This window comes from Tursiops truncatus, chromosome 3 (assembly GCF_011762595.2).
Source record: "Tursiops truncatus isolate mTurTru1 chromosome 3, mTurTru1.mat.Y, whole genome shotgun sequence".
In the NCBI taxonomy this organism is placed as follows: Eukaryota; Metazoa; Chordata; class Mammalia; order Artiodactyla; family Delphinidae; genus Tursiops; species Tursiops truncatus.
The window spans coordinates 116,119,833-116,144,979 of record NC_047036.1 but is presented as its reverse complement, the minus strand read 5'-3'; the positions used below and the strand labels follow the sequence as shown (position 1 = coordinate 116,144,979).

Here is a 25,147-nt window from a genome sequence, read left to right as displayed (position 1 = left end):
TCCCCAGGGCTGCAACAAGCACCCCAGGGCCAGTGTGCCAGGAACTAATCACCCCCACCTCCAGAGCCCTCAGTGCTGGCAGAAGAGGGGGCAAGATCCCCTCCCTCCCTCCCAGGCCCTGTGAGCCCAGAGGGAGGCCAGCATCAGAGGCAGGAAATGAAGAAGAATTTGCGATCTAATTGAGCTGGCGGGGGATTAGGCGGCAGAATGCAATTACAGGGGCTGGAGCAGGGCCAGGGGCACTGACACCCCGAGATGTGGCCTGGCCCAGGTGACTGGGCCTAGCCAGTCTCTGGCCAGAGACACCCTATGGGGGGTGGGTGGGCAGGGAGGGGGAGACAGGTGGGCAAAGATTGGGGCCAGACCGCTCTTCAGCACACACAGGACTACAGGGTTCCAGCTCCATGAAACACCCAGAAACAAGAAGTTTTCCTGAGAATTCTCCCCCAGGGAACAGTCCTGTGGACTCTCCCATGGGGAGCAGAAAGATAGGAACACGCGCTCTCACAGGCTCCACTCATGCATGTACACACACGTGTTCATGCTCCCAGGAAAGCCCTGCAGATCCATGTTCACTTGCAGGGGGACAGACTCCCAACCTGCAGACACACAGCAATGGTCCTTTGCTGCCAATGGCTCCACCAAAGGGGGGAAAAACACAAAACAAAACAGAAAAATAAACCCATGACCTTAAAATCCTTTTATTCCCATAATCACAGGCTGCCATCGCCGTGGATACGTGCTGTCACCCCGGCCCCAGCCTGTCTCCCTCCATGGCTTCCAAAACTCCCAGCAGGCAGGCAGATGGGGAGGCTGCCCAGTTACTGCCAGGGAGGGCAGGGGAGGGGAAAGACTGGGTGGGAGAGGTTCAACATTACATACACTCACACACTCAGGGCCTCAATCAGGGAGAGAGAGACAGAAAGAGAAAGGAACATAGACACCAGCCACCAAAGACAGACATAGACCATTGTCAGCACAGCTCAGATATGCCACTCCCAGAGTCACACACACTTTCTCAATTCAGATACACCACTCAGGGAGCGAGACACTCCGCTATTCACAAGCATATATAAAACACACAGATATACACAAATTATGAACACACCCTCTCCAAAATTCTAAGCACACAGAACTCAGAATATACACATTCCTAGATTTACAGGGACAAATCCAACTTTCAGATACAGGCTCTCAGGTTCACAAACACACAGGTATATGCGATGCATACACAAACAACTACTAGATCCATAGACACATGTCCTGATTCACAAATATACACATGCTCAGACTCCTACATCCCAAGACAGACAGACACGCATTCAACACCCAGAGTCACAGATAAACACGTCTTGAGTCATTAGCACACACACCACCCAGATTCCCACATCTCATACCAACAGACTAGACCCACACAGCCTCATCCAGCAGCTGACACTGCCTTTGACTTTAGGGGGCAGGTGGAATGGTTGGAGATTCCTGGGTCTTTGAGGGGGCAGTCCTTTCTTATTGCCCGCAGCCTGGGAGGTGGGCTCAGAGTTGGGGGGAATAAAGGGGGAAGTAAGAGAAAGCAAAAAAAACTTGAGTGGGATATTCTTGTTGGGCAGTAGTGCGTGAGTAACTGGGGAGGCTTTTTGTGGTCTGGTGAGTTCCAGCTATGAGCGAGAGTTTAACTATTAATACACTTAGTCAAGGGCACTTCACACACACGCACACCCATACAACCACACACACAGGCTACGATGGGACCAGGTGGTGGGGGGTAAGAGAGGTAGAGCCCCAGGAAAAAAATGGGAAAGCCCCATTCAGGGCCCCAGGGGGTAGGGAAAGAGGGTGGAGTTTCTACCCTGGGCCTGCCTCCAGAGCAGGGGCAGAGTCAGTGATTCATTTCTGCACTCCCAGAAGGGTGGGGCTTGACACACAGTAGGTGCTCAAAAAATACACACTGGACCAATGAATGAATAAGTAAATTATATATAAAGAGTGGGCAATAATAATAACAACAGTAATAATAAGTGAGCCCCACCCCATCCTTGGTCAGTTAAGGCATGCTTCAGAACACCGTGCTTGGGGAGCTAGTTCTGACTTCATGGTCACCCGACCAGAGGCTCTAAGAAAGTAGGCCTGGGTCTGGCTCATCAGTATCCCACCATTCTTCCACCCTATCAGGCATCCTGGAAAGTCAGCTGACTTCAGCCCAGCCTACACCCCTCCCTCCCAGAGAGACCCCCATCTCCATTCCACTCTCCCATGAATAACTAGATGAGGTCCTAAAGAAGGTGGGGTATTTAATTCCCAGAGACTTGATCCTTTATCCAGATGCAACCCTGCCCCCCACACTCCCATAAGCCTGAGCTTCACATCTGCCAAATGGGTAGAAGGTAGGCAAGAAGCTGGAAAGAGGCAGCAAGAGTTGGGGGCCGCAGTAGGAACCCATAGAACACAGGTTTGAGCTGGCCTGGGCCCTGGATGCAGAATCCTCCCCTCCCCTTCCCTTCCCCCACCCAGCCCAGCCCTGCCGGGTGGACATTCCAGGCCTCACGTGATAAAGACGAGGCCGCTGGCCCACGGGTAAGTCAACAGGCTCTGTCGGGGGAGAGATAGGAGGCCCTGGCCAGGGTCACCTGCTGAGCCGGGAAAACAGCCGGGCCCAAATACACACATAAATAAGGCGCCAACGGACAGCCAGTCAGCCAAGGGTCTGTCTTCTGCAGAGGAACCTCTGCCCCCACCTTGGAAAGGGAGGTGGCATGGGAGAGGGAGGTGCAAAGCTAGCTCTTGCTTCCCTGGGAGAGCCCCCAGGTCCTGCCAGGATTGGAGGTGGGCATGTGGGAGCGGTGGGCTTCTACCGAGACCCCCAGGGCTGACTGAAAACTCAGAGGCCAACCTCCCTCAGCTGTTCCCACCCCTTCCCAGGGCAAAAATCACCCCCTCTCCCTCCTCCCCAAGGAGAGAGGACAATTTCCGTTCTGGGAAGGGGGTGACAGCTGCAGAGCGGGCCACTACCCGCTCACCCCGCCCCAAGCTCTTGCTTGAGTCTCATCCAGAGAAACTGCTAAATCAACACTACGCAGTAGTAGGTAGCGCTGGCCTCAGTCTCCCCGCATCGCTCTCAAAAAGGGGTTTGGGAGGAGGCTTCGGGTTCCTGGGTTTCCTAAGACGGTTGGCACCTAGGGTACGAGGGTCTTTCGGGAGGGGGATCAGGGCAAGCTTAGGCCAGCACGCCCCCTAAAAACATCTAATTTAAATTCTCTCAGTTACACGGACAGCCATCCCCCGGCCCCCCCGCCTCCCGCCCCCGCGGGCCGGGGCAGCTGAGGTGGCGCCGAGCGTTCAAATAGCGCTCCAAACAAGTCCGCAGCGACCGCGCACGCAGCCCCCGCCAGGCGGCCCCAGCGGAAAACTTGAAAGGGACTCTGTTTGCCGGCCGCCCTGGGGCGGCTCCGGCGGGGGCGAGGGCCGAACCAACGTACACGCCCCCTCCTCAGCGCTTCCTGCGCAAACGCGGAGAGGCGGGGGGGCCGGGCCCACCACAAAACCTAGGACTCCGAACAGCGCCCGCGGCGCAGGCTAAGGCGGAGGTCAAGAGGCTGGCTCGCCAGAACCCCCCCCTCAGCCCCTTCTATCCGAAGACGCGACTCTCAGACCACCCAGGGCCCAGTAGGGCGCGGCTGCCAACCCTTCAGACCCCCGTCGCAGGATACAAGAGGAGGGAGCAAGTCTTCCCGGATGAGTGCCTACAGAACCCCCCAAATCTGCAAGGTTCCTCCTTGCAGCCCGTGTCACCAGCCCAACTCCGCGCACCCCTTCCGATTCCTGAAGGGGGGGGGAGACCAAAAAGCGATCTTGCTCCCTCATTGGGTGCTTCAGCTCTTCTGACAGGTCCCGGAGGCGGCCCCCCATTTAAAAACTGGGGTCACTCACTTTCTGTTGATCCTACAAATAAACAAAGCCAGGCGCACCCCGCGCTCCCCGCCGGAAAGCAGCCCATTACGGGCGAGGACAACTTCCCCCAGCAAGAAAATTAACACATTCTTCTCGCGGCGGTTCGGCCCCCCGCTCTGGGGAAGAAGAGAGGAGGGGGCTCGGGGCCAAACTTCACGGGTAAATTTGGGGCCAGAGCAACGAAGCAGGCGCCTGGGACACCCGCCTCCCACAGCTCCGCAGCTAGAGGAACACCCCCATTCTCCCTCCCTGGCTTTGCATGCTGCTTGGCCACGCGGGGCTCAGGAGACAGCCTGAAAGACTCCTTAAGGCTAGGGAGGAAGGGAGAAAGAGGCCGCGGAGAGCAGTGGTGGTCGGGGGGTGATACTTTGACGGAAAAAAAAAAAAAGGTCAAACTTGGTCAGCCCGCCAGGCACCCCGCGGGCAGCGGGGGCGAGGAGCCTCAGGGGAAATGTAGAAGTGGCCACCGCCCCCTCCAAGTGGAGGGGGAGACTCAGCCACGCGTCGTCCTGGGCGTTAGAGCAGTAATGCCCCCAAAACACAGGGCTGCGAATGGGGTCTGTTGGGGGGAGTGCGCGCCGGAGATCTCCAATCAGCCGCCCCCGCAGGCGGAGCGCCCGCCCAACACCGAGAGGTGAGGACACGGGCTCCCGCCGCCCCTGTGCCCTCAAGCGCGAGTACTTGGGGAGGGGACCGTACCCCTCAGGGAGAGCCCCGACCCCAATCCATGGCGCCCAAGCCGCCGTCCCCGACCCTAAAACCCCTCTTTTTGTCTGAACTCAGTGATCTGCGACCGAGCTGACTGCGGCTTGGGGAGGCTTGAGTATAGAAGAGGCCATCGAGCAATCACCGGAGCTAGGGATCCCAGCCTCCGGGGCTCCGAGGCTCAGACTACGGGCGCCCCCCGCCACACCCAAACACGGACCCCTCTTTTCCCGTCCCTGGCTCTCCGCACCTGAACTTCGGGGGAGCCCGCGCCGCCAAACTTTCCGCAGACTTGCAGCGAACTCCGGCCCCGGCCGCGCACCGGGCCCCGGGGGAGGAGAGGGAGGTAGGCGGGGAAGGGGAGGGGGCCGGCCTCCGGGGGGGGTCGGGGGAGGGCCGTGGCCCGACACCTACCGGCTCTCAGAGTCGTCCAAGCCGCCACTGCCGCCGCCGCCGCGAGGCCGAGGGGGAGGGGAGGGGCGGGGAGCTGCGCTCCGCTCTGGGCACCGCCGCCGCGGTGCGCTCCGCTCCAGCCGCGCCGCCCGCCGTGCCCGGGTCCGGAGCCGGAGTCACGCCGCCGCGGCTGGTCGGAGGCGGGGAGGGGGGGGAGCCTGCAGCACCTGCCCCTCCTCCCCCTCCCCGCGGCCCAAATTAAAAAACAACAAAAAGCAACTAATCACCCCCAAGCGTAGCGCTGAGCGGCTGGCGGAGGGCGCAGCGTGAGGCGCCCGGACTCAGCAGGCAACGCGCATGGCTGGGCGCTGGGCTGGGCAGGGCAGGGACGCGGGGCCCGGCTTCGGGGAACAAGGTTCGGCCGCTCTTCTCTCTCGGCTCGGGCGCCTGCTCTCGCCGCCGCCACCGCCTCTGCTGCCGCCTCTACATCCCCGCTCAGGCTCCGCCGCCTCTGCCACCGCCGCCGCCGCCGCGCGCCCGCCCGGGCAGGAGCTCTGAACGCTGCCCGGGGGCTGCCGGCAAAACCCGGACCGGACTCAACGCTCCCTCCTCCTTCCTCCCCCCCCCCCCCCCCCCGCCAACCTCGGCTCCCCTCCCTCCTCCCTCCGCCTCCCTCCCGACGCAGCTCTGGCCACTTGGACGCCGCAGGCTCTGAGGCCGGAGCCGCAGCCACTGCGCCTCAAGCTCCCCGCGCTCTGACGAGGTCGGCCCAGGCTGAGCTCCCCAGCGCGCCCCGTCTTCACCTCTTTTTCTGCAACTTTACAAAAAATAAGAGGACCTCTCCCGTTCTGTGAGGAGTGCATGGGCTTGGAGACGCACCTTATGGGGAAATCCGCCATCTCTCTGATCCCTCTCTCCAGCCGGCCGCGAAGCTACAAGGACCAGTAGGAAGGGTTTGGCCGCGCCCCTCAGCTCAGGTGCGCGTAGGGCCGAGAACTCATAGCCGAGCACTCTTGGAGCTAGACGCGTGTTCAAAGATTGCACCCTTCCCAGAGTGCATTCCCGTACTCGGTGGGCTCTAGTTACCCGGGAGAAAGGGGGTGGAGGTTCCTGTCCCCATTACACAGATGAGGAAACTGATCCAAGAAAGGACATTTTGTTACCTACACTGGCCCCAACGGAAACCCTGAGTCCTGGAGCTAAAGCGACTACATTGTGGTGCCCTGAGACCGTGGCCTGTGAACTCTGAGCCCGAAACAGTGCCTAGCACAGAGAAACGCTCAATAGACACTGGTTGAAAGAGAGAACAAAAGCCCAGCGGGTACAGATTTGGGCCCGCATAGCCTCGCCGTCATTCAGTGCCCCCTCCATCTGCCCAGCTTGGGCTAATCCTAAAGCTGCAGATGTCGTCTTCTCACCACTTCAGGGACCCACAGAGCGAGCCCCAGGCTCACTCGTATAATCCCAAAGTGGAAAGTTTCTTCAATTCTGTGGAATTCATGGGGGTGGATTTGTGCTGCCTCCGCGAGACAGAGAAAACACAGCCCCCAGACCAGAGACCCTAACAGGAAAGGGGCAGGACGGTTTGCGAAGTCTGCCTAGGGTTAAACATTACAGCCTGAGAACGATTGGGACCCAGATAACAGGGAGTTAACTGCGGCGACCTGGTGCCTCCAGCCACTGGAGCAGTCTCAGTGGAAGAAGCAAAACTAGCTCCCACCTCGCTGTTTCCTCCTCTGTGCCGTCTGCCTCGGTGTTGGAGGGCCTGGGGCCTAGGTCTCATGGGAGCAGCCGCTGGTGCCCACCCTCCAAGCCTTCTAAATTTGGCTTTGGGACTTTGACCCTGCCAGGGGATAGGGGTGTGAGGGAGGTGTCAGAGGGCAGAGTTCATCTGGAATGTGTTGTCTCTCTACCTGTCCTGACCTCCCAGGCCACAGGGAATGACCCTCTCTTGAACACCCCCTCCCTTCCACAAAAGCTGAGAAGTGTCCTCCTTTAACTGTGTGTCAACGAATGGCTCCCTAGCCTGTCCAGCAAGCTTCCTCAAAGCCACACCAAACGTACCATGTGAGTAAAGCAAGGTACTTGCTCTGAGAACACAGTTTTAAGACAAACGAACACCTCCAGATTATCCCCCCTAAACTGCTTAAATTAAAGATAGACATTCTGGGCCCCACCCTGACTGTCAGGTACAGTATGGTGTTAGGCACTGACCATACAAGGCGAAAAGAAGCAGGGTCCCAGGCCTAGATGCTCAAGGATCTGCAAACACTTAGCCCACCACTGTCTACCTTTTCTGGGGAAGCTGAGGCCCAAACTGTGAGGTGGGACCTGTTGCCCAGGAGTCAGCAGCAGGCCTCAGAGGATTAGGACCCAAGAAATGAAACTCAGTCCTCAGGGCTTCTGAAGCCTAGGGTGAGTGCAGAATCAGGCCCTGCATACCTGAAAAAAGCTTCATGCTGAAATCCATGGGGGGTGGGGGTGATAGTAGCTCCACCTTAGGGAATTACTATTAATTACCCACTTTTTTCCCCAAGACCTCTGTCCCCTCCCCATCTCAGGAGGGCAAAGCCCAGGGGGCTGCAGGCTGCAATGGAGATGAGTCAGGTGATACCAATGGTGACTTTCTCAGGGAACGGGTGTTGGTATATGCCTGGCCTAGTTTAGAGAGTGGATCTTGGAGTCTTCCCCTTTTCCTGGAAATTAAGAAGTGGAGGGAGACCCAGATCCTCACTTATCCACCCCAGGTAGGAACCAGAGAGGAGAGTGGCAGAACTGTCCACATGGAAAATGCAACATGAACAGGAAATGCCACGTGCAAACCATCCACATAGAACTCTCTACCATAACAAGTAAGACAAGGGGGAGACACCCAGGAAGGATTGGGCGGGAGGTCTCTGGCCTTGGGAGAGACTATCCCCACCCCAGGCCCCTTCCACAAGAAGAAGTAAAGGGATCCTGGTTCACAGTCCCTCCAAAAAGGAGTATTGGAGTTTCATATTGCTATTCAATCAATCAGCTTAGAGTCAGGAAGCAAATTCCATAAGTCTCCAGTACCTGTCGGGGAGAGAAGGGCCCTGCACCCACCTACCCTGTCTTCCGGGTAGGAATGTGTCAGTCCAGTACCCTGGATCCTGCTCTCCTGGTCCTGGTTATAATATCCATAGCTGGCATTTACAAAGCCCTTACCCTGAGCAGGGCATTAAGCTAAATAGTTAAGGTAACTTATCTCATTTAATCTTTACATCAGCCCCAGTAGTAGTATTGTCCCCATTTTTCAGATGAGGAAACTGACATGAGACTGGCACCAAAGTTGTTTTCCTAACTTCAGAGATTTGCTGTCCTAGTGAGGCTTCTCACACACAGATCTGCCTGGGGTTCACCTGTTCCTCATCCTGTAGTGACTAATCAGAGCCCATAGGGCTCAGCTCAAGCCCCTTCCCCAACTTGGCCTGGCTTCCCTAACTGGTCTGTTCTTCCCTGCAATCCCTAAGCCCTGCTGACCAACACCACTCAACACTGGTGGTTCCCTCAGACACCCCAAAACTTCCCTTCAAGTATCTGTGGCTTTGCATGCACTGTTCCCTCTGCCCAGAAGGGCCTTAATCAAGCTCACCTCCTGAAGTCCTCACTGAAGCCCAAGAGCATGTATCACTCCACTGGGAACCTTCTTTGACTTCTACTCCCCACCTCAGTTTGGCTTATATCTACAGAGCCAGCACTAGCCTTTGTGCAAATTAGAAAAAGCTACCACTTTTTGGCAGATATAGGTACCCCCATGTGGCAGCAGGTCATACACTGTCTTCCAGTCTTCCTAGACCCCTTGGCCAGGTGTCTTTTTTGCAGTGCATGCACTGAACAATTGTACTCTGCGGCCTGGCTTTGGGGGCCCTCATCTGTCCCCTCCTATGGCCACAGTGACCACACTGCACAGAAATAGCTTTTATTTGCTCATTGTCTCCCTGTCCCCTCACTACTACCACGCACGAAAATTTGTTGAGGGTAAGGGAGAGTCTCCTACCTGCTCTGGGCCTGAAGCCTGGCACTAAGTACGTACCAGTAGTAAGGATTGTAGCCAACAGTTTTCTGAGCACTTACTATGTGTCTGGCACCACACTAATTGCTTTCTGTGAATATGCTTATTTAATCCTGGTATTCAAGACAACTGCTTAATGTTACAAAGTAGCAAAACCAAGATTTAAACCCATGCCTTGTGTGGGGGATCTACCTTTTCCATGACTACCATCTATCAGCTAATGTCAGTCATTGATTAAACATCCAGTGACTGGGAACGGCTGCATGGAGAGGAGTGTGGGAGTTAGTCTCCAATAAAGATGGCCAACCCAGAGCTTGGCCTATGCCTCTCCTGAGGCCCCAGTTCCCGCATCTGTATCACAGAAAATGAGAGCCAGGGCATTTGGAGCCCTGCCTCAGGGCAGGGTGCAGGATAATGCTCAGTGGGGTCACACTGGACTGTGACCTTGGCCAAAATTCCAGAGCAGGGCTGGGGGTGCAAACATGGGCAGGGGAAGAGGGAAGCTTGACTGCCTAGACATGGGCCCATGCCTCTGGGGTCTAAGCCCTCACATACCACTGGCCCTTCGGCCCCACCCCTGCCCCCATGACCTCCGAAGGGACAAGAGAACCGTGAAACTAGAAGGAAATTTCAGAAAAGCTAGATCTGTTTCTTAGGAGGCCAAGGTCCAGCCATCCCTAAGAAGTCAGTTTGGTGGCCCAGCCTGGCCCTGAGCTGTGTAAACAGTGGGGAAGGGAGGCGGGCAGAAGGGGGACTCCAGTCCCAGAATAAAATGACTCTGGGGTGAGGCTGGGAGGGAGCAGAGACCAGGCCAACACATACACTCACACTTTGTATTTCCGCTTGCACCCCAGCACACAGCTACACATGTGCTAGACCACCAGAAGTAGCCCCATGCTCTGCCAGGCCCAGGGAACTCAGCCCTTATGTGGTAAGGGAAGGGGAGTGGGGACAGTTGGGGGCGTCATGCCCCTGACAGTAACTCTTTTTTTCTTAAGATCTTCCTTCTTTCCTCCCTCTCTCCCTCCCTCCCTCCCTCCCTCCCTGGCTGTGTTGGGTCTTCATTGCTGCACTCAGGCTTTGGGCTTTCTGTTGCAGGGAGCGGGGGCTACTCTTCGTTGCGGCGCGCGGGCTTCTCATTGCAGTGGCTTCTCTTGTTGCAGAGCACGGGCTCTAGGCACGCAGGCTCAGTAGTTGTGATGCACGTACTTAGTCGCTCCGTGGCACGTGGGATCTTCCAGGACCAGGTATCAAACCCATGTCCCCTGCGTTGGCAGGCGGATTCTTAACCACTGCGCCACCAGGAAGTCCCCTGACAGTAACTCTTGACTTCACTAGGCACAGTCATGGTTCAACTGTCTCTCCAACAGGAAGTGGGACTGTGTGCTCCCAGAGGCCAAAGCTGTGGCTCCATGGCCTCAGGGTCAAGAAGAGGGAGGGGCCGCAAGGTAACAGAAAGGGGCCTTGGGGGAGGGGAGGACACAGCGTCCCAAACCTGGAGGCCACAGACCAGGCCCAAAGAGGGGGGGCCGGTGGTGGTGTGCCCTGGGCATCCAGAAGCCTGGCCAGAAAGTGCTCTACCCAAGACATGCAGGCTAGGGTGGGGTGATATGGAGAAAAGTTGCTGGAGGTGGAGAGGTGGGGCTAGGCCTCCCCTCACAGATGTGACTCCAGAAGGCAAAGCAGGGTCTTAAATGTCCCTCACACTGAGACTTTGGAAAACAGGACCCAGCCTCCCTCCTCAGACCACACCCTACCTACCAACCCCTACTTTGCCTTCCTCTTCCAGAGAATGGGGTACTCAGGCAGTTGCCTGGGGGTAGGCCCAGGATGAACTGCTCTTTGAACTGGCGGGACTGGTTCTGTGTCTAGCCACCTGGGCAGTCACGAGTTGCTTGCCTTGCTGGGCCTGTGAGGAGGGAGGCCTCAGGAAGGGGCCCCTCGTAAATCGTTAACTCCCAGAGCAGCCTCTGCTGCCGGGTCCCCTCAGCCCCACCCCCAGTTTCGACTCTGACACTTAGAGAGCCCACCAGCCCACCCCCCCCCCCCCCCCCCCCCGAGGCCAGAGTCAGAGGTCAGAGCCAGAGGTCGCAGCACCTGGACAAATCCCTCCCCCGACTATCTGGAGGGAGGTGTGGGGGGGAGATGGGGACGGTGTCTTTGGGGAAGGCCCTTCTCTCTTAAGTTAGAGCTTCTCACCCTAGTTTGCCCTCCAGCCTTCCTACTGTAGCCCTGACCTTTGCCTCTTAGGAGAGAGTCAGGAGCTCTTGGTGGGCCTCCTGGGGCAGCCCCTGGGCAAGTCCCAACCCCACCAGACCCTTATCCTCAGAGAGATAACTATGCCAGTCCCACCCACTTCACCCTCAAGGGGTATCACCAGGACTAGATAATGAATGGGTTGAGGAAAAGAATTAGATACTGTTCAGAATTGGGATAGGACCCTCAGCATTGTTCCAACCCTGCTTCCTGGTGCTGGGGTCCCCCAAGGGAAATAATAAAGGCTGCCTTTCTGAAGATATTGTGCTAAACGCTTTACCTCCTTGGTAATCTGTTTAGCAATCACATTCTCATTTTGCAAATAAGGAAACTGAGGCTCTGAGAGGAGAAGTGACTTACCTAGGCTGTGGCAGCTGTACAGGAGCAGGGCCAGGATTTGAACCCGTTGTGTGCTCTCAAGCTGAACCCTTGAAGGGTTCTCTGTCTCCTTCTTAAATTCCTAAACTACAGGTGAGGAGACACCCTAAAGCCAGAATGGGCGGAACAATCCCCCCAGTGTAACACTGGTTGTAGCGGGGCTGATATGAGGCAGGTAGGGGAGGGTATGTGGGCAGGAGACTGCCAATGCCCCCAACCTCTCTGTAAGCCCCTCCTCCAGGGCAGCTCCCCCTCAGGTCACGCAGCCCCAGGTGCTACCACAGAGGAGGCTTGGCTGCTGCTCCCCCCACACCTCAGGAAGAACTCCCCTGACCCAGACAGGCTAAGGAGGGAGGACTGATGGTGCTACCACCCTTTTCGCTAGGGAGGCATCTCAAGAAGCCGAGGAGACAGAGATCAAAAAAAAAAAAAATCAACTTTTAATCGAGATTGCAGATTCAGAAAAGATTCATAAATGAAATGATTCCCCGAGGAAATATAAAAAGTTACTTACGGCACAGCTAAATTGAGCATGCTTCAATCAGGGGCTGTTGAGAAATCATTAAGATATACAAGACGCTTTTTTAGATATATGTGGGCTCCGTCAGGAGAGATGGCCATTGCTCCAGTTAGAGAGAGATCTGGCCTTGAGCTGGCTTGGCCTGCTGGGTCACCTCCTTGGACTCATGGCTGGGGAAGGAGGGCAAAGTGGGGAGAAACCCTACCTGCCAGGCCTCAAGGGCCACTGCCCAGAGGTTGTTACTGCCCCTAGGGGCCCAGAGACTCTCTGGCAAGGGAGAGTGGAGCAGAAGGGATTATGGTTAGAACTTTTTATTGATTGAAGTAGCTTTTTCCCACTTTCTATCAGCAAAATGGGACGTGGCAGAGCTAGAGCTACTTCCCTCAAAAAACTAAAGAGGGGACCCCCCCACCCCCATATCCCCTCGCCCCTTGCCCTATTGCTTGGGTCAGCCTGAGGAAGTGATCACTACTTGGACAGAGAAAGACCAGAATGTGCTCTCAGATCTATGTCTGAGGGCTTTGCCTTGGGGGAGGGGCAGGCCAGGGAACACTGGGGTAGTGGACTACCCTGGGGAATTTTCAAGGATGATCACTAGCTTTTGAGAAGACATTCTCCCTGTAGCCATAATCCATTTCTTCACTGGAAGGCTTATTTGAGGTCTAACCCTCCTCTCTTGCAGCCTGTGGGGGTCTTTCTGCCTCTTCCTTTCCCAATGCCTAGGACTTTCAGGATTGAGGCTAGGACATCAGTGGAGGGTCTCTGCTGAATACTTATCACCTTCCCCCTTCTGTGCACTCCTGGGGACCAAAACTCCTGGGCTTTAGACAAGGTCAAGGCCTTACTCATCTCCATGCTCTGTCAAGTACCTGGTCCTCAGTTGGTGTCAAATATTTACTGAAGAGGAGGGAGGGCATCAGGATGCAGCTGGGGCAATCTGTCCCGTGGGGGTGGGTGTGGAGGAGAAAGGAGACAGGCAAGAGCCTGCTCAGGGGACTGTAAGTGGCAGTGCCTGGACCCCCTTTCTTAGGCCCATCTGCCTGGGTAGCCCCCTCCTCCATTAAATCATCAAGGGTGGCAAGAAACCCGAGCTGGATGGTCGTGGCCACACTGCCTTGTGGGTGACCCGAACCCGATCCTGGCCAGGCCGAGGCGCTATTTTAAACTCCAGCTCCAAGCTGCTGCCTCATACCGCTTGGCCCATCTCTGGTTACAAAGCCACTGCCCACCTCCCCGCCACTTCCTCCTCCCCACCCTAGGACCCCCTAGGCTGGTGCTGGGTTCAATGTGTCTTGGGGAAACCCTGATCTCTGTAGGCCCTGGTCTGTCAACTGGCACCAGTGCTCTTCTCCATCCCCTAGCTGAGCCCAGTTAGGCACCCTCATCCCTCTACCCACACAAGGACCTGACCTTTATTTTGACTGAAAATTCCCCCATGGGGTTCTCTTCCCCAGGAATAAGGGCACACCCTGGCCAGAGAACCACACAGCCCAGGAGAGGGCAGATGCTACAGGAAGAAAGGAAGTAGGTTAGACTTAAGTAGGGACTTCCCAGCAGTGACACTATGCTCTAGAAAACTTTCCCTTACCTCAATGCCTGCCTGCCTGCTTGAGCAGGAAGAGGGAGATGACTCCAGAGGGAGCTCCCTCCCCCAGTCCTCAGGCTCAAGGGCTTCTGGGTGGGGGGGGACTCAGGTAGCACTTAGCCACCCACAGTGTCTTCTTTCCTCCCCTTCCTCAAGGGGAGAGCTCGGCATTCAGGTGGCCCAGCTGTCAGCTGGCTGGGCCCGCTGGACTTGTGTCCACAATCCTGCTCCAGGCAGTAGCCCCCACCGGCTCTCAGTCCTGCCAGACCTACTCCCAACCCAACACTGGCCTAGAGGGAGGCAGCAGAGACATTGCCAGGGCACCAAGGGAAGGCAGGAGGCTGATCATCCATGTTGGCTCCCCTCATCTCAAGCTGGCTGGACAGAAGGTCGCACAGGCAGCCTGAGTACCCCCATGAACGCCCCCGCTCCCCCGCCCCCATGCTATGTAGTCTCAGCAGTAAGGTGTTGGCACCAAGCCTGGTGCAGCTGAGCAGTGACGCCAAATGCTCTGCCATCTCAGGCAAGCATGGTTCCCTCCAACCTAGCAGGGGCCATGGGGAGGGGGGAGAGTGTCTCCCACCCTCCTGGGCCTGAGACAGCTGGGGACAGAGCCTTTTTGGAAACCTCCCTTTCCACTACTGAAGAGGATATATGGCATCCCCATGGGGTCCTAGCCACCCCTTCCAACCCAGGGGGCTGGTCCTGAGGTTAGACCAGTGATTCTCAACTACAGCTGATTTTGCCTCCCAGGGGGCATTCGGCAATATCTGGAGACGTTTTTGGTTGTCACAACTGCTGCTAAGCATCTTACAATGCACAGGACAAAGAATTAAATGGCCCAAAATGTCAATAGTGCTGAGGTTGAGAAACCCTTGGAAGAAGTCCTTGACTAATCTGGGAGCCTGGTAGGAGATAGGAGGTATTCTCCACACAACACTCACGGGGGCCGAGGCTCATCATTTCCCACCCCCAACAGGCAGAGAAGGTCCTCCTGCCATTCTGGCTTCAAAGGCCCCTTATAGCCTGAGGAATGTGGTAAGCCGCCTGCCTGCCCACCCACCCACCAGCCTCTGGGCTTGTTAGAAAAAGTGCCCATGGGGGGATGGGGACGGCAACACTTCACCTGCCCATGATGGGAATTCAGACATATCCTACCTACCAAGCGAGCCCTACAGAGCCCTCCCCTCAAGAGGATCTGTGGAAAAGTATAGGGGTTGCCCTGCCCCACCAGACCCATCCCCAGAGGGTTGGCCCAGCATGGGGCTGGCTGGAAGCTCTGGCCTCCTCCTCATCTCTCTGCCTCCTCCCATTTCTATTTAGGAGGCAGCCATGGTGGCTCGGCTCTTGTCTCTGGTTTCCTAGGGAGCTCTGCTGAAGCAGCCCAGCCTCCATGGGTCCATCTGTCAGGGAGGCTGTTCCGCCCCATCGATTGCTGTTCCCAGGGGGCTGTGCTGCTCGAGGGACCCAAAGTGGCGGCCAGATAGGAGGGAACTACACCGATAAGAGGGGGGTGGGGGCAGCTTGGCAGCAGGCAGAGCTGAGGGGAGCTGACACTTTAGGGAGAAGAAACAAAGCTAGACAGGCATGAGAAATGCAGAGGGCCGGGGCACCAAGGCAGGAGGCTGGCTGGAATGACCTCTGAAGCCAGCTGGCACTCTCAGGACTCAGTTTTGCTCCTGGACACACCAAATTCCCACTTGCAAAGACAATAATAATAATTGCTAATACATGTTGAGCAGGAACAGTATGTCCAGCACTGGACTGGGGGCTTTGCACACCTCTGCTTTCATCTGAGGCTCACACTCATCCAAAGCAGGTGCTGTTATATTCCGGAGGAAGAGAACCAGAGAGGTTACAGCACTTGTCAGCAGGCACACAGAAGAGCTGGGACTAGAATTGGAGGCGGGTCAGCCTGGGCAGCAGCTATGCCCCAGTCCCAGACAATGCCAGGCCTAGGGGGAGGAGGCGCGTCTCGCCAGGCAAGAGGCCCTGCCCGCCCTCCCCATGGAGCCGCCTCCTCCCCTGGGCTCTGTGACATCTGCCCCGCTTCCCGGCCCCAGACAGCTGCCCGAAGCCACGTCAGCACTTCCACCGGGGAGCCTGGAAACTGGCTCTGGCCCCTGGGCAAAGGGGGACCAGGAAGGCTGAGTCCCCGACATGGTGGCCTTGAGAGGCTGTGATCCACTCAGCCCAGCAGGTCGTGGGTCAGCATGACCTTGGGTTGGGCTTTTCTGAGCCTCAGTTTCCCCGGTTCAGATGGGGGGGTTGCTTTGGGAAGGGTTCAGAGGAGAATGCAGCTGCGTCTTGGGTGGACAGGAGCAAACATTCCCTTGCAGCCAGAGTTCTGGGGGCACCCCAGGGAGCCTGCGACCCCCACTGTCCACTCGGGGCCAGGTGGTCATTTGGCGAGGCTCATATGGGTGAGGAGGAGGGTGGGGAGGTGTCTATGCCCGGCTCAAGCCCGAGCACTGGCTGGCTGGGGCCAGAGATAACCGGCGCCTCCCGGAAAATCATTAGCATCTGTTTGGGCCACGGCAAAGCTGGCCCGCAGGCGCCTCCGCCCCGCCGGAAACAGCCCCCCACGCCCCCACCCGAGCGCACAGGCGCACCGACCATGCCCCCACCCTCCCCCGGGCCAGCTCAAACTAGTGGAGCGACAAGCATCCACCCACCCAGGGAGGAAGGTCTGGGTGCAGGGCCGCAGGCCGGGCAGGCGGGGATCTGGCCTCTCCGTCGGGCGTCCTGGCGTGGGCGGTCCGGTCCGCGCTCTGGGCGATCCAGGCCGGCTCTTAGTGGCGCCCGCGCTGGCGGCAGCCCAGGGAGTGTGTGGAAATGACACCGCCAGGGCGGCGGAGATCCCCCCTCCTGACATTGGCTGGAAAGTGGAGCAGCTCGTCAGGGACAATCAATGGCGATCGATCGCTGCACGGCGCGGGCGGGCGGCGCGGGGGAGGGGCAGTGGTGCTGGCATACGCGGCTGAGGTCAGACAACACACAGACCCGAAAAGGGGCACAGCGGCACATGGGGTGACACGGACACACAATCTGTACAGGGATGGGCCACTATGGGCCACTGCCCCCACCATGGAAGCACACTCACCTCACGGAGTTACAGCATACTACAACAGTCTCTGACACAAGTTAGGACAGGAGGGTCAAGGGGTCAAACAAATGGTTCCCCCGGACACACACAATAGGGTCACAGACACATAACAATGCAGCCAGTCACGCTGTCACACAACCAGTTCACACCACCACAACCGATGACCCTACACTAGACACCCACATCACCAAAATACAAAATAAGTCATACATTCTACTAGCTGGTCTCAACTACAGGACAGAAGGGAGTTACATACTCTGGCTGCACAACAAAGCAAAAAAGTCACACAGCCAAATTATACACCATCACCTCAAAAAACATTGTCAAATTGGGTCTTAAACTATGGAACAACACAGTGGAGCCCCATATTGGCAACACAAAACAGGACAGAGAGTCCAAGTATACAACAGGACCCCACACTGCCACAAGTTGCACTTCAGCAAGTAAGACAGAGGTGCAGCTGTATCACATCTGCCAACGAGAATATAACATGGCACAATAAACATTGTGGCACAGGCAAACCAGCATTAACTCTCAGGGTTCTGACGGAACCAAATGAGTTACTGCAGGTTAGGCACTTAGCACAGGGCCAAGCACATGGTAAGCACTCAAAACACAGAGGGTAGTGGGATCATTTTTAATGTCTGTATACTAGTTAAGTCATATCAGTATGATTGTAACTACTTAATAGCATCACTCTCTCCAGATAGGTCCATTCCTGTCCAGGAACCTGATTCATCCCAACAACAAAATTAGTTCAGCCATTACACACACCTGGGAAACACAATTCAAGTGTCACAAACCACTCACACTGCTGCACTCACTCACACAGTGGCCATACATATCAATTCCCCTAGTACACTGCCACACTGGCCACACACACTTTGGGACTTCCGTGGGGAAACCACCCCCAATCTCTCATCAGGTGCAACTCAACTAGTACATAGCTACCGGCCCCATTTCCTGCCACTCTCACAAGGCTGTAGAACACAAAGCACCGCCCACCCAGCAGTGATCTGCTCTCTCAGTTAAAACAAGGTCCAGAACCTCCCACGCAAGCTCCTTAAGGACCATCCCTAATCAGTCTCTCTCTCCATTCCGCCATTTTTTGTACAGAAACCGAGGCATCAGTTCCAGAGCGCTCCCTTTTCCAAATCTAAAGCAGGAAAGAGGGCTGGCCCCTGATCTCAGAAATCTACCCCACCCCTCAGCACCACCATTTCCCAGTGGTACATGTGTGTAGGAACAAGGCCAAGATCCCTCATTCCTTCAACACACCCTTACAGGCCACTCCTGTGCTTCCAGTTGTAGGGCCAGCTGGGCTGTAGCCCTTATTTCCTCCAGTTAAGGCCTGGGACCTCCCAGGGGCTTCCAGGAATCCCTTGCAGCCAGGGAGCTCCCCCTAAATGTGCCACCCGGAAAGACTTCAAACATTCCCTAGTTTTGCCTGGCTGTTTAACACTGCCTAATTCCCCAGCCTCTCTGTGCCTGGATCCCAAATCCTGCCTGTTGATCCAAGATTCCAACGGCTGCCCCCCTTCGAGACCTCATGCACGCACACACAGGCACTCTTTAAGAGAGCATAGAACCACTAGGTGGCCTGTGCTCTAGAATGGGGGAAAACAATGATTCTGGGCTGTGGGCAGTGCTACAATCACCCACGTCTCATCCCTTACTCTCACCCTTCAGGTAGGGCGGGGAAACAGCTGGGGGAGGTCTGGCCTCCTTCCACAACATCCCCACTCCCAGATGGCTGGAGGCAGCTCTTCCCAGCATCCCCTTCCAGGCTTTTATTCACCAGAAAGGGTATCTGAGCTCCCCTTTTGTCCCCCAAGAGAAACAGAGGGACACAAACCCTATGCAGGGGCACACAGGCTGGCCAGGCATGTCCACCATCTAAATGCCTACCCATTCTGTTTTTAGGCACATTCTTTTTTTTTTTTTTTTTTTTTTGCGGTACGCGGGCCTCTCACTGTTGTGGCCTCTCCCATTGCGGAGCACCGGCTCCGGAGGCCCAGGTTCAGCGGCCATGGCTCACGGGCCCAGCCGCGGAGATCTTCCCGGACTGGGGCACGAACCCGCGTCCCCTGCATCGGCAGGCAGACTCTCAACCACTGTGCCACCAGGGAAGCCCTAGGCACATTCTTGCAGGCCTTGCCAAGTGGGTATGAAAGGCATAGGCCCCAAAGGGGCCCAGACAGCCTGCCCCAAGTCCCTGGGTGTCCCAGGAGCTGGTCCTGCTCAAAATCATCTGGCTTGTATAAGAGTCCAGCAAAAATGTCCAACTACCCACGCCTACTACCCTGAATCCATAAGCACCCACAGCCGCAACCCTTTAATTTGATAAGGCCATTTTCCACCAAGCATTGCCTATGGGCCAGGCTGGGCCAAGTGCCCATTTTCCAGATGAGAAAACCAAGCAAAGGAGAGAGAAATTAGTTGCTCAAGAATATACAACTGAAAAGTCATGGGCCTGTGATTCAAATACAGATTCGACTTCTGTTCCTCAAAGGCTACACAGTTTAGGCTCACACCCATATGCATAAACACTAAGGAATGTCCATGCTCACAATTCTCTCACACGTTCCTACACACATGGGCAGCCCCCTCCCGCACATACTCACACATACAAGCAGGCATACACTCTCCCACGCCTGGGGCCTGTCAGCCACATTCTCCATGGCTCCCTCCCTCCAACAGGGACAGGGACAGGCAGGGAGTCCACATTCCCAGGTTTCCGCCCTGACCCTGCCCCCCCACCCTTCCCACTCAAAGCACACATTCCTCCTGCTACAGCCAGATAACCAGCCCCAGGGGGAGGCCTGGGAGAAAGCAAGGCATTCTGGGGGCCAGACTGCTGGGCCTACTCTGGGCTGCCTAAGCCAGCTCTACTGCCTGGATCTGGCAAGGTAGGAAGCCAGAAGCTTTCCCTGCAGATAGCCCCCACCCTTCTAGCCACGCTAGACCCGAGGCTTCCCTCCATATTCCAGGAACTTTCTTATGCTCAGAGATTCACACTCCAGGAAGGGCCCCCAAGGGTCTCCCAACTCACCCTTTGGATGCAAAATCCCTTATACAGTTAGTAACTAGAGCAGGACCTAGGGAGGTCCCAGGACTCCTCTCTCTCCCACTCTTAAAGCGTCTCTCAGCAGGTGAAAGCGCAGGTTCCATGCACCAACAGCCCCCAGGCAGTTTTCCCCATCTGGGGGTAGTGGCAGTTAATTCTCACAGCTCTGCCTGGGGTGCAGCCACTTGGAGGGCTCAGCAAATCTGGAGATATTTGCATACCCAGATGGCCGAGCCTGGAATTTCAAAGAATTCCCCAAGAAGAGGCAGCTGGCTTCCGGGTAGTGGCCCTGGAGGCTCACAGCTGTTGGGCTGGAAGACTGGGGAGTCTAGGGCCCCAACACACAAGATAAGATTGAAAAGGACAAGGGAAGAACATCTCCCAGGCCCTATCACCAGCCCCCAGCTCTGTTCCTCCTGTCCCCAGCCCTCCACCCCTCAGGGATGAAAAGTCATGTCCTGGTTGCCCAGAGTAGGTAGGCAGGCAAAGGAGACAGGGCTAGTTGGCTAGAGTCAGAGAGACTGCCTGCCTTTGGGGAAAGGTAACAGTGGGCACCAGACAGAGAAGTGCCAGAAATATGAAATCCCCTTGTTCACATGAAGCAACAGACAGGCCTTTGTCCCCATGCAACCTGCAGTTAGGTGGGCAAAGCCCTGGCCTGGTCCCTACGAACCTGTCCACACACAGGCATATGGCTACTATACCAATGGTGAGGGGAATGGGGAGCTGGTGGCTTGACACTTCTGGCAGGCCTTGGGCTAGAATACTAATCTGTTCCCTCATTGTGATTAAGGCTATGATGGAGCATAATGAGCTCGACACTGGGCCATCCAGTTCTGGATAAACAGTAAACAAAGCCAAACCCAAACAGGCCTCCCCACCCCAACCAAAGCTCCTCCCAGGTTCTGTCCAAGCCGATTTACTGACCACCTACCTCATGGTTGTTACAGCTATAGGTCACCACTGCCCTCTGCTGGCAACTCAGGCACTAGCATCCACTCAGATACCAGCTCGCTCCCTACCCAAGCAAATGCACTTCAGTCACCTCCTCCATCTGTGGGCATAGAAACTTAAGCCTACCCAACTGTCACTTAAGTCAGAAGGTGGCAGGGGGCAGGATTAGCAGGGAGGAACCCAGGGACACAGTGTGTCAGAGGAGAAATCACAAAGGAATTCTGCCCCTCTTCCCAAAATATACGTCCAAAACTTCAAGTGTCCTTTCTCTCCAGCTTAGAGGTTAAAACCCCACACTCATGGGAACAGTGCCTGCCCCATAACCTGTTGCAATGCAGCAGAACCTCCCCTTTACCCCTTGTCTTATGCCTTCTCTTTGTCCCCTCCAAAGGAGGGCCAGGCTTAGATGATCTGGAATCATCCTTTGAAAAAGCTCAACTTCTCTGGCATGTCTGAGAAAGCCTTTGTTCCCCTGGTTCCTTCTGTTACACTGCAGCAGGTGACTGGAAGTCCTGGGTGCCTCTGAAACAAGGCCAGCTCCCCTCAACTTTTACTGCAACACCCTGCAAGCAGCCACATCTTTCAAAGATGGCAGAGATGTGGAATGGAGGTGGGGGGAGACTGCCCAGAAGGACCTAACCAGTATTGCCCCTTAATTAGCTGGGGGAAGCTCCAGAAGCCCGTCAGGTAGGTAGCCTAGATTTGCCAACTACCTCAAGCATGGAACATCTCTCACCCCTGAGCTGGCTCTGGAGCCCAAATGTCAGGTTGTACTTGTGTACTGTTTCTAGAAACCTCCAGGTCAGAAGGCCTAAGTAGCAGTTTTAGAGCTTTCAAAGCTACTCACTTCCTATGGAAAACTTCAAAGGTGAGAAAGCTGGCCAAACCCTTCCTACTCACTCTCGTCCTCTATAGAGGCCCTACAATTTAGGGTAGGGGAGTACCCTTTAAGAGTCAAGATTTTTAAGTACTTAGGAAGAAATTCAAACAGGAGAACAAGTGGCTCAGGGCAAGGAGCGAGGTTCCTGGGAAAATGGCTGCTGTCGCCCCTCGTAGCCTTAGAAGTCTGAAAAGGAACATGGCACACTGACTGAGGCTGGTGCTGCTCTTCTCTGGACATCAGTCACCAGAGGCCTGGGCACTCAGTAACTTCTTGGCCTTTCCAAAGGTGATCAACCATTTGCTTTCAGTGTATATACACTGTAGGGTTATCAGGAACCCCAGCCCTGGAAAAGGCCATTCTATTAATAACAACTCACACAGGAGATTAAAAGCAAACAAAACCCCCACTCAATTGAAAACTATTAAGTGCTATCCTGGTGCTAAGACATTCATATAGTTCTTCATCCGATAAGAGGCAGGCTACAGTTTGCCTCCAGTTAAGGTGCAGCTCCACAAAAAATTCAAAGATGAAAAGTAATCAATTGTCACAAAAACGTCTGACTCTGCCTCTTCTTCAATCAGCCCAGGAGCAGGCACTGAGAAAGGGCAAAGCTGGCTGGTGACTGTGTCACACATTGAGCCACTGAGACCAAAGGCCTTAAAGGCTTTACAGTCAGTCCCAAGCTTTGAGCTTTGCCACTTATATTGACTAGGGTAAAATATGGCAACAATGGGGGAATGTATGTGTTTCGGGATCACCCTGAGAAGGTGATCCCATGGCCGGTTTTCATTATTTCTAAGCCCATCCCAGGAATTGTATTCAGGCACCTCTGAATATCCCTGGAAATATTCAGAGGTGCCTGAATACCAACCACTTATACCAGCTGGGGCTAAGGTTAGGAAAAGGCTTTTAAGGAAGCCTTTTGTTTGGTACAGAGAACTCAGAGCCACTTTTCATCTAAGCACATGCACAACAAAGGAATGATGAAACAGGAAACAGGCTCCAGGAGTGTCCCAAAGGAAGTCTATTTTCTCTTCCTGGATGGATATGAATGTATATTCTGATAGTTTGCTACCTTCATAGTTATTCTCATATTAAAAGTCTGTTTTCTCCACCCTCTCCAGGCTGCTGGCCCCAGCCAGGATCCTGAATGGCTTTTTAGCACGCTCTAAGTTCTACATTTGGGAGCTACCAGATGACAAACCTGACTGGCTGAAAGCCGGACTGGCCTTGGGTACCTCCATCTTCTTGTGGATCTATCTCATCAAACATAATGAAGATGTTTTAGAATATAAAAGAAGAAATGGGTTGGAATAAACTTTTGATATACTAATACAGTATGTCCCATATAGTGATTATAACTGTTCCTCTGGATTTACCAATCTGTTGAGTTATAAACATAAGAGAAAAAGTTTTACGTGATATTACGTTGAGTCAGCATTTGTGCTTTGCTTAAATGGGAAAAAAAAAATCTGCTTTCTCTACCATCACAATCACCAGAATAACCCATCACGTGAAATAAAGACTGTTTCACAAAGGGAATGAAATGGAGATGGCTTCCTAACATGAATGACAATTTTCTGCAGGGGTAATAAAGATGCTATTCCTGAGTAGGAAGGAAGGAAAGATGTGTTCATAATTCAGAAGATCTAGGAACTGAAGAAAGTTCTTCTATTAAAACCTAGCCACTGGTTGTTAATGGGTATGGTACAGCAGACTAAGACAAAAGCCACAGTTTCACTCTAATTGCAGACAAGGGGCGGTTTACAGGCATTCCAACTGTAGTTTAGAAATAATTCATTTCTCCTGACAACCTACCTAGGGCTCCAAATTACTTGTTGAGGCAAAGAGGAATGACTAGAAAAGTGGAATACTGTAGCTGTTGGAAGTAGAAAAGGAATGCCTCAATTTCTAGGTCAGTGCAGAGAACATGGGCCCCCCTCTCTGACCACCACATCCTTCTCTCTAAAGACCTCCCTGCTGCTCCCACCCCAAGAGTCCTCTTTCCAAATCTTTATATTACAAACTAGCAGGACAACACCACCTTTGACCACTGGCCAGTAACAGAGCATGCAAGTATCCAAAATCATGTAGCTTTACCAAAAGAGACTGTTCCAACTATAACTTGATCAAGCACTCCATGTTGTTAAGAAGCAAAGCAGGGGCTTCCCTGGTGGCGCAGTGGTTAAGAATCTGCCTGCCAATGCAGGGGACACAGGTTCGAGCCCTGGTCTGGGAAGATCCCACATGCCGTGGAGCATCTAAGCCCGTGCGCCACAACTACTGAGCCTGCACTCTAGAGCCCGCAAGCCACAACTACTGAAGCCCGCGTGCGCCTAGAGCCCGTGCTCCGCAACGAGAGAAGCTACTGTAATGAGAAGCCTGCGCACCTCAACGAAGAGTAGCCCCTGCTCACCACAACTAGAGAAAGCCCGTGCGCAGCAACGAAGACCCAACACAGCCAAAAATAAATAAATAAAATTAATACATTAAGAAAAAAAAGAAGCAAAGCAATTAACATATACACACTACTATATATAAAATAGATAACCAACAAGGACCTACTGTATAGCACGGGGAACTATACTCAATATTTTGTAATAACCTATAAGGGAAAAGAATCTATCTATCTATCTATCTATACACACACACACATATATACATATATATACATATGAAACTGAATCACTTTGCTGTACACCTGAAACTAATACAACACTGTAAACCAATTATACTTCAATTAAAAACAAAAAAGAAGCAATGGGAACCCATACACTGACATTCCTTTGTAACCACTGCCCACCAAGATAATCAAATCTACTGCAAACAAGCTTTCACATGTGATAAAACTACAGACACTTCTGTAAAAAGCAATGTGATCCCAGATGAGACCCATCCTGAGTTACGCACTTTTTTTGTGAGTGGGGAAGGTGGTCTCCTCACTGAGCCTTCATTCTGGCCAAGGCATATGTAAGCAGACTGCACCAAATATGTTCCAAACTCAAATGAGCAAGACCAAACTGCATTCAAAAGCCAAATGTTTCATGAACACCAGGATGACTTTTACTTAAAAGTACTCTTGTGAAAATATCTACATTATGACCTAATAAATGGTAATAAGCTGGCTGCTGTTTAAGATGACAAAGAATGGGGCTTTCAGGATCTGTGCAACTAACCCATGGTCAACAGTCAAAAACTGAATTCCCACTTACCCATGATACTGAGAATGAGGGTAATTTTAGGTTAGAGCTCAATTCTAACTCCTTTACCCACAACTATTAATAGTCAAACTTCTTTGCAAGGTCAAGGATGCTAGAAA

At 54.3% G+C, this 25,147-nt stretch overlaps 1 protein-coding gene and 1 long non-coding RNA gene across 4 annotated transcripts in view; one reads left to right on the top strand and one right to left on the bottom strand.

Moving 5' to 3' along the window:
* CXXC5 (CXXC finger protein 5) overlaps window positions 1-5,604 on the bottom strand; it is a 34,267-nt gene extending 28,663 nt beyond the window's left edge. Inside the window, exon 1 of one of the 3 annotated variants that reach the window (XM_033853244.2) lies at window positions 5,065-5,604. The gene's annotated coding sequence lies outside the window, so the exon portion shown is untranslated. Of the gene's footprint in view, window positions 1-4,900; window positions 5,028-5,064 lie in introns of those variants that run through there. The other 2 variants (XM_073802590.1, XM_033853245.2) reach the window with 2 other exon arrangements.
* Window positions 3,537-23,599, top strand: LOC141278329 (uncharacterized). The gene is made up of 3 exons (XR_012330878.1): window positions 3,537-4,579; window positions 4,729-4,996; window positions 22,953-23,599. It is a non-coding gene; the product is annotated as an uncharacterized lncRNA (long non-coding RNA).
* Window positions 23,600-25,147: the final 1,548 nt, after the last annotated feature.